General features: G+C 39.3%; 1 pseudogene across 1 annotated transcript; it reads right to left on the bottom strand.

Annotated features, from left to right (window-relative positions):
* Positions 1 to 4,856: 4,856 nt before the first annotated feature.
* On the bottom strand, positions 4,857 to 5,882 carry LOC148845832 (F-box protein At3g07870-like; annotated as a pseudogene). Its single transcript, XR_016102524.1, has one exon. The product of XR_016102524.1 is annotated as an F-box protein At3g07870-like (transcript).
* Positions 5,883 to 8,571: the final 2,689 nt, after the last annotated feature.

Raw genomic sequence — 8,571 nt, 5'->3', positions numbered from 1 at the left:
CAAGATAGATTGAAGAGACAAGTCCGAGAACTTACCACCATGTAGTGAGTTGCCGCTCAGGCTCCGAGCTGAGCAACTGGCAATTCATCCCAACTAGGGACCTCCTCAGCAAATACCACACCCTTGCTCTTGAGAAGGCCAAATTTTGGAATCAAAATACACTGAGCTTCGTCATCGCTACCCAAAGAAGCGGCAACTACCGAGACGGGCTCCAAAGACGTAGCCTCCTTAGGCATGCGAGGTGGGGAGGGCTTGCCCGAGTCCTCTTCGACTAGATCTATTACAGGAGGCTAATCGGTAATTGACGGCTGCTCGGGCTCAGGAACGGCAACCGATGGGTGCTCAACGCGAGCCCTCTTGGTGGCTCTCTTCTTCCCCTTCTTCATGCTCCCGAAGAGTTCGTTAGCGGGGATGTCTATGATAGCTGCGACAAAAAATGAGCTTTCAGATACAGTACCAAAGTAAAACAAAGAAAAAGTACAACAAACAGCGATCTACCACGACTCAGACCAGCTTGCATGAGCTTCTCCTCGGTTACGAAGTCTTCGAACTTCAGGCCAAGCTCCGCCCAAGATCAGAGCGCCTCCCTTGTCTTTAGGTCCAACCTAACACCGGAGTCTTGGATGGCTACCCTCCAATGAGTTGGGAAGGGCCACCCCTCAGTGTTGCAGACCATGAAATAGCGCCTCTTCCAAGCTGGGACCATGTTAGGGAGCTCGTGCAAAAGTTTGAAGCCAGGACGAGGTGACAAATAGTAAGTTTGTCTGTGCTCGTGCAGAACACAAGACAAATTCTTTTTTATGGAAAGGATAGAAGAAAGAATGTCGATGTCAAGGGGAAGATTGTATTCGTGGAAAAGTGAAATGGTCCCTACCATGTTGCGGATAGAGTTTAGGTGTAACTGATCTATGGTGATACTGAAAAACTTTACGATCTCGACTACGAGAGGGTGAAGTGGAAGGCGAAGACCAGTTGCTAGCTCCTCCTCGAAGATCACAATCTCTTTGTGACCGTGATCGCAAGGGAAGTTGCCTAAGGGGATGCTATATACAAAGTTGTTGGGAAGACTGTACCGAGCTACTAGGGTTAGGAGCTTGTTCACTGTCATTGTCGACGGGCCAAAGTTATCTAGCAGCCGACCTCGATGTGAGGTGGAAGCCAGGTTACCTGAGGCCTCTCGCTCTTGCTAAGGTGAGTTCACCTTGGGAGGACTATGGACCACATCCTGGCTCGAAGTAACCTCCTCGGTAGGACGAGGATCTATGGCCTGAGCCAAGGTACCATCGGATTCACCGCTCCCGTCTAAGAGACTATCGAAACTAAAATTCGACATACTAAAATGACACGAAATTGAAAAGAAGAAGCAAAGGAAGACTCACCAAAAGGAAGACCAAAGAAAGGAGAGCAACCTCAGAAAGACTTGAACGCGACCTCAAATATTGTGGATTTGCGGACTTGTGGTGAAGAGAATGAGCCCCTCGGTCTCTATTTATAGCCAGTATACATGGGGATCAATGGTCGAGATCAACACGACCCAGCGGCTCCTAAGGAAATCAATTGCACGACCCCCGAGGTTGAAATCGATTTAGCGCGTGTTTTGACATCCGTAGAGTTTATAAAATGGTGTGACATCCGCGCGTAACTCAAACGCAACCTGGGTTATTCTTGAGTTGAGTCTGGCAGTCGAACAAGTCCGACCAACGATTCGCTTGTCAAGCCGTCTAGACCTTGTACCAAATCCACCTGGACTTGTCATGAACTCCCTGCACTGGGTTGAGACCCCTGGCTCAGGGAGTGGGGAGCAATTGATGAAGGGTGATTTGGCCCGACCTAGCGAGAAGGGGACGCATGGACACACCTAATTAAGGGATAACAGCTCAGCCTGGAAAGCCTAGTTTGCAACATTTGAGCTCGGGTATTCAGCCACCTCGGCTCAAAACTCACCTCGGCATCGAGACACTTTGACATCCAATATAGTTTGAAACTAAAGAATCAAAGTATCAACTCGGGGCTAACAACCCAAATCGCCATGTAACCGACTCCAGAGGTCTCTCCAATAGATCCTGAATCTCTCGAGATCACGATGAGCTAACGGATCCCAAGTTACTCGGGATCACGATGAGCTAACAGACCCCGACTTTTTTGAGATTACGATAAGGACTCATCCCAACTCCGCCAGATTTGGAAGTGAAACGATAAGCCTTATCTACGTAGTGCTCCTTCGGAAGTAGAACGAAACCTATCTCCACACCCCGGAGATCCTGGAGCTCTTTCGTGAGACCCATGACTATTCTAATATATAAAGACGGGAACCTCAAGGCAAAGGTGCACATGATTACTCTACTCTCTAGCTCTCAAGCTCTCAAACTCTCAAGCATTCAGCTCGCATCACAGTATACTAACTTAAGCATCGGAGCGACCTCGCCGGGTTAGCCATCCCGAGTTCTCTGATCCACTATCTTGCAGATAGATCAAGCTCATTGCTCGATTGGAAGCCAAATCGCCCTCCAGCTGGGAGTAGTCAGATCGTGCAACAGCAAGTACGTTGGAAATAAAGTTTTGAAGAGGTTTACAAATTGGGAGTGAGAACGTTGGAGATAAGTTTTAGGTTAGTAATTTTTTCTTTGTTTTTTTGTTTTTCTTCTTATAGTAGGTTGGAGAGATAAGTTTCATTTTTCTTTTGAAATGCATCGTTTTTCCATTTTAGGGTGGCTTTTCTTTGTTTTTTTTCCTTCTTCCTTGGAAGCCAAATAGATCCAGCTCGCTGCTCGATTGGAAGCCAGATCGCCCTCCAGCTGGGAGTAGTCAGATCGTGCAACAACAAGTGCGTTGGAAATAAAGTTTTGAAGAGATTTACAGATTGGGAGTGAGAATGTTGGAGATAAGTTTTAGGTTAGTAATTTTTTCTTTGTTTTTTTGTTTTTCATCTTATAGTGGGTTGGAGAGATAAGTTTCATTTTTCTTTTGAAATGCATCGTTTTTCCATTTTAGGGTGGTTTTTCTTTGTTTTTTGTTTTTCTTCTTCCTTGGATTCTGAAATACGACTTCATCTCCATTTCAGGTTGGTTTTCAGGCGCTCTTTCCAACAAGAAACACTTGGTTCAAGTCGGTTCTGGCCTTTGAAAGCTTAATGTAAAATACATTAGTGATATCTATTATGTTATAAATAGCATAAAATTACTAGCTATAAATATTTAATTAGAAGTATTTACAATTGCATTATTATTCTTAATTTTTAATAATTAACATTAATTTAAAAAATATAGTATTAATTAATTAATATTATTAATTACAGTATTTAATTAGAAGTATTTATAAATGTATTATTTCACTTTTTTTTACCAAATCCCGTGCATGGCACGGGTCCCCGCTAGTTACCTAGTAAAACAAAATCCCTCCTCCAGGATGATTTTTTGGGTATCCCTATTCCTAGAGTTGTGTAATTTTGTCATTTTTCTGAATGGGCTTAAGAGTTTCAGGGAGTGTTTCCATGGCTTGGTTAGGGGCAAGGCAGACTATGTCCTCCCCTTTGTTCTTGTTATTTTTTGGGTCTTGGTTTTAAACTTTTAATAATAGTTTAGGTGGCCTCCCCTCCATTTGGGGGCAAAAAAAAGTAGGGTACAAAATCTTGTATTTTGTATTATTTTCTATGTATTTATATTGTACATATTTGTATTTATAATCTTTCCAAATTGAGCCTTAAATACTCTAAAAGACTTGGACCTAGAGATAAATTCAAAAGGCTTGGAATTAATTATGCATTTTTTGGAATCTCGTTTTCAACTCCACCCTCAAGAAGAATTAGCCATAACTTTGACTAACTTTGCCTAGAAAACTCCAAATCCAACTTTGTTTAATGCATTGGAAAGTTGGCTTCTAGAGCTTTTCATATGGATATGTGAAATGCTCATCTTCAATGCCATAAACCTGCAATATTGGCTGCAAAGTTGAACAAAAACCTATGACGAAACAGCTTCCAAACGAATTTTGAATTCAAATTCAAATTTAGATAAATCCGACTCTTTGCATGATAACACTCTACAGTCATCCCTGATTCATATCAATTAATGTTGCAACTTTTGAATGAGGAGGTAATCTACCTGAGTGTTGTAACGGTTGTGGTAGCCATGGATCATCAACAATCTATGTAGACTATCCATTAGTAGCACAAACTTTACCTTATTTATCAAAAAAAATAGACATAATCAAAATAGAGTCAAATTCCAAAATAACGTACTTCTAATGCTTCTGCATCGCAAATTCAAGAGATTTTGAATTTGCTTTCATTTTAGCCTCCATAATACCCTGGCATCATTCAAAAGATCCTCCTACAGCTAAATGAAATTACCCAATTAAATTAGTCCTCACTATGAAACAAAAAGAGAATCAATTCCCACAAATAGGTTCAGCATCACAATTTATTTCAAAACATTTTCTAGAGGATTCCACTTTAACAACCAAGGATCCATTTGTTTGTGGTGCATATGTAAACTAGACACAAATTTTGCATCCGGTTCAGTTTTGCATATATTTATTTGTAACTCTGTGATTATACTCCTAAATCTAAAAGTTATACAAAATTTGTACTTTTTCCCTCATTTGCACTCATTGGCAGTACAAAAATGCAAATTTTGCACCACTCTCTTTCATATAAAATGGTGATCACAACATCTTATTGCTTCCTGCCTCGCAAATAAATAACCCTCTTCGATGGATAACATTTTTTTACTTCTCACAAATAAATAGGACAATCAAAATAGAGGAAAAGGTAAAGGTTTTTAGCAGATAAGGGCAATTTTTTGTCTGAATATCAATAAAATTTAATATTAAATAGAGTAACTTTTTTTAGAAAAATATCAGAAAAAGGACAATTCATCGTCGACGATGGAATGATATTGGAATGAGACGTCTTCTCCGATCTTTCTCCACAAATCAGTGCCGAGTGTATGCACCAGAATTATGGATCCATTGACGCCTGGTCTTCTTGAAGTATCAAGAGTATGAATAATTTTTACTACTTTGTATTCGTCAAGGACGGAGATGTAGCCGAAGGCCAAAACATTAGTAGGGAGGATGGAGGAAGCTCAAAAGAGGCTTCCGGCAACTTAATGTAATCTCCGGTAGATGGATTCCATACAAACAAGTCTTCTAGGGTGTCATCGTATGCCTCGTTGGCCAAGCACACCAACCCATTACAGGAACCCGCTACCCATGGCCATCTGAAAGAATCCTGAAACGGCAAATCGAATTTTCTCGACGACCCATCATGCATTGCTGTCTCAGAACCATCATCTACGTGATAGACAGTTCCGGAAGAGACGACAATGAAATTAGAGGATCCGCCATCGTCGTTGGGGGTGGTGATGCTTTCAAGTACTCGGTTCAGATGTTGTTTGACGAATCGAGGGTCGCTGATTAAGGCGAACCATGATTTGCAGACGCACTTAGATTGCAGTAGTGACATCACGGGAAGTCTACAGAGAATGTCGAAGATGAATTCTTCAGGGAGGCTCCTCGACGACATGGCGATGACGAGTATTGTTGGGTTAGGAACTTAGGCGGTTGTTCTTGCAAGAGTGAATTGGTCTCGCTGGCCGTGAATGCAAAATAGATCGATCTCATCGTGCTCTCACGTGGCAAGCTTCCAGATAATCCAACAAAAGAGAAGACAACAGAAAGAATGCTAATGGTAAATAAATGGATCGATCGTCCTCTTGAGAGAACAGAGGAAGACGATAAACAGTGTTATTGCTATTTTTTGATATTTTTTTAAAAGTTATCCTATTTTATTTATTTTATAAAAATATTACTTTTTATTGATATTCAGACAAAAAATCAAACAGAATTTTATTTGATAAATAAACTGAAAAATTTTTATTAAATAATCTTTTTATAAATTCACGTCCCAACATCTGCCCATGATGTTCCATCATTTCTTGTTGAAATATTCCCAATACACAGTTGGGATGTTCTGTAGTGCTGATGTGAACTCGAAAAAAAGATGGAAAAACTATTCGAGACAGAAATGAAAAATTCCCACCCACCAACTCGACTTCTACACCTCAGACACCCCGCTTCACACCCTTAACCTTTTCCACCCCTGAAACCCCTAATCCATCAAAAACCCGACTTGCCTCCGCCACCTCCACCCTCTTTCCCTAATTGATTTCACCTCTCTGCTTCCCATTCGAAATTTCTCAAAGCTTCCTAACCCGGCTTAACCTATTTGCACTCCCTTGCATTTACACCAGTGCAAGGGAAACTCACACTTCAAACAAATTGAGCAATAACTTGCATTCACTCTAACATTTTCGTAATTAGTAGTCCCATGAAAATTTTCAACGAAGTTTCTAATTCTATCACATTAATTAACAATGATCCAATGGGGAAATATTTCTTTATTATTTTGAAAAATATATAAATTCCTGACTGTCTAAATGAAAGAACAAATAACAGAAATCCAAACCAAAAGCTGATCCTTCACACTATACACCCCAACGCAACTGATGAAGACAATTCCAAATTGTATCAGCATACGAGGTGCCAACGCAATCAGAAGATATAGAATGGTTTCCTCTTGTTCAATATTTCTCCTACAAGATTGGAGGAGAGTTCGACTCATACTAGCCCTTTGTATATATTTTTTCTTTTTTTTATTTATTTCCATCCTTCTACAGATCTGGCTCCTGGGTTCTCTTTAGAGTTGTGTTCTCTTTCCGAGTTCTGGCTTCTGGGTCTCTAGGACTCCTATTGTCGACCACCTCATCAACAGTTTTACCCAAAGACTAATCAATTCAACAAAACAAATCTCAGTTACATCGTGAATACCAGAAATATGAGGAAGTATTCCAGGTGTGGAGTGTGAACACACTAGTACAGATAAGCATATTTGGTTTCCCTGTTGGCAGCCACATTACAAGACCTGGATATGAATGTAACTGAGAAAGTCGGAAGGTGGTTCAAAGAGACTCATGCAGCTGGTAAAGAGTGTGGAAACACTCCAAGGAGGGTGAGACTTGTCCAACAAGAGTTGAATTAAAATCTGCAGTATTTTGTTATAGATATTTAGTTCTTCTTAAATCTTAATCATGAAATAAATTACACACATTATCTTGAGTAATACCCATTGCCAAAGTAAACTTTTTGTGTTTACAAAACCTCCAACAACACCCCATAAGAAATGTTTGTCTTAATTTTCCAAATCATCCTAATGCAACTCAGGACCTCAGTCCAACCCACTTATAGAATTCCATAAAGGCCGTGTTTGGTTATAATGCAAACAAATTTGTACTGGTGCAAAATTATGACAGTGCAAATGTTTTGAGTGTAAATTCTGACCTATTTTTGTTTCAAATTTTAACTTATTTTATTTTATTGTAGTACAAATGAAATAAATTAAGACAGAACTAGAATAAAGTAAAACCAAAAACAAAATTAAATGAGAATTTGCATTTTTTTTATTTGTACCCCCATGCATTCGTATTAGTGCAAATAAAATTGCACTGCAACCAAACACAGCCTTAACAAATAAAATTCCACACACTATTACTTTATTCTGCATAGCATATTTGGATAGATAGGTATATGACCGGATCAGGTAGGCACAACGATGCAAGGATGTTTAATGAGCACTTGAAATTTTTTTTTTTGACACTTGTTCCTTAAAATACCCTCAGCCCACCCCTGAAAAAGATTAAAACCCACTTTTGACAGTTGTCAAAATATTTATCAAGTGTTCATTTAGGCTATGTTTGATTTGAATAAAAAGATAGGGAAAGGAAGGGAAAGACAGGGAAACCTATAAAAGGTTTGTAAAGGTTTCCTTACCTTTCTTTTCCCTACTTTTTCCTTCAAACCAAACATAGCCTTAAGGTGCTTAGTTATGTTGTGCCTACTAGATCCGGTCCCATGTATGACAACTAATTGGAGGGGTGAAAACCAAACAAACTTTCTCTCTATCTTAGCTAGTCACCAGTTCTAGAATCAATGAGATCCTTGACCAAAAGATTTGCCCACATGAACAGGAGGGGGACCATAAGGACTAAAAAATTGTTAAAATTTATCAAATTTTTACAAATTTTTACAAACCTGAACTCCAATTTTATCAAAAAGATAATATGATATATCCATGTGCTATAGATTTCCAAAGTGGAGATTCTAAACCTTTAATATTTCGAGGAAAGATCTTGCAAATTCTTGGATCTCAAATTTTTTCTTATTAATAACAAATCTCTAAGCCAACTTTATCAGCAGTCTTATTAATATCCTAGCCCATATAATACCAAGTCAACCTTCATTTTGGGGGCTATAAAGAAGTTGTAATGAACTAAATATAAGAAATACTAGATGACCACTTCAAACAGAATATTCATTCAAAGAAATTCAAGGCAAAATAGGAAAGGAAAAAATAAGTAACTAAAAACATTTTTTATTGGGATAAGTGAACAGCAATCCACTTCAGAAATCTGAATTGCAGCCCCCCCCCCCCTAATAAACTGCATCCTACCCATGAATTTGACATCAATCTATGCACGAGAAGGATTCAGTCCACTTCTAGACATCTTAGCTCCA

This window comes from Nelumbo lutea, chromosome 7 (assembly GCF_056320005.1).
Source record: "Nelumbo lutea isolate HS-2025 chromosome 7, American lotus-T2T, whole genome shotgun sequence".
NCBI lineage: Eukaryota > Viridiplantae > Streptophyta > Magnoliopsida > Proteales > Nelumbonaceae > Nelumbo > Nelumbo lutea.
This window is presented reverse-complemented; position numbering and strand designations above follow the sequence as displayed.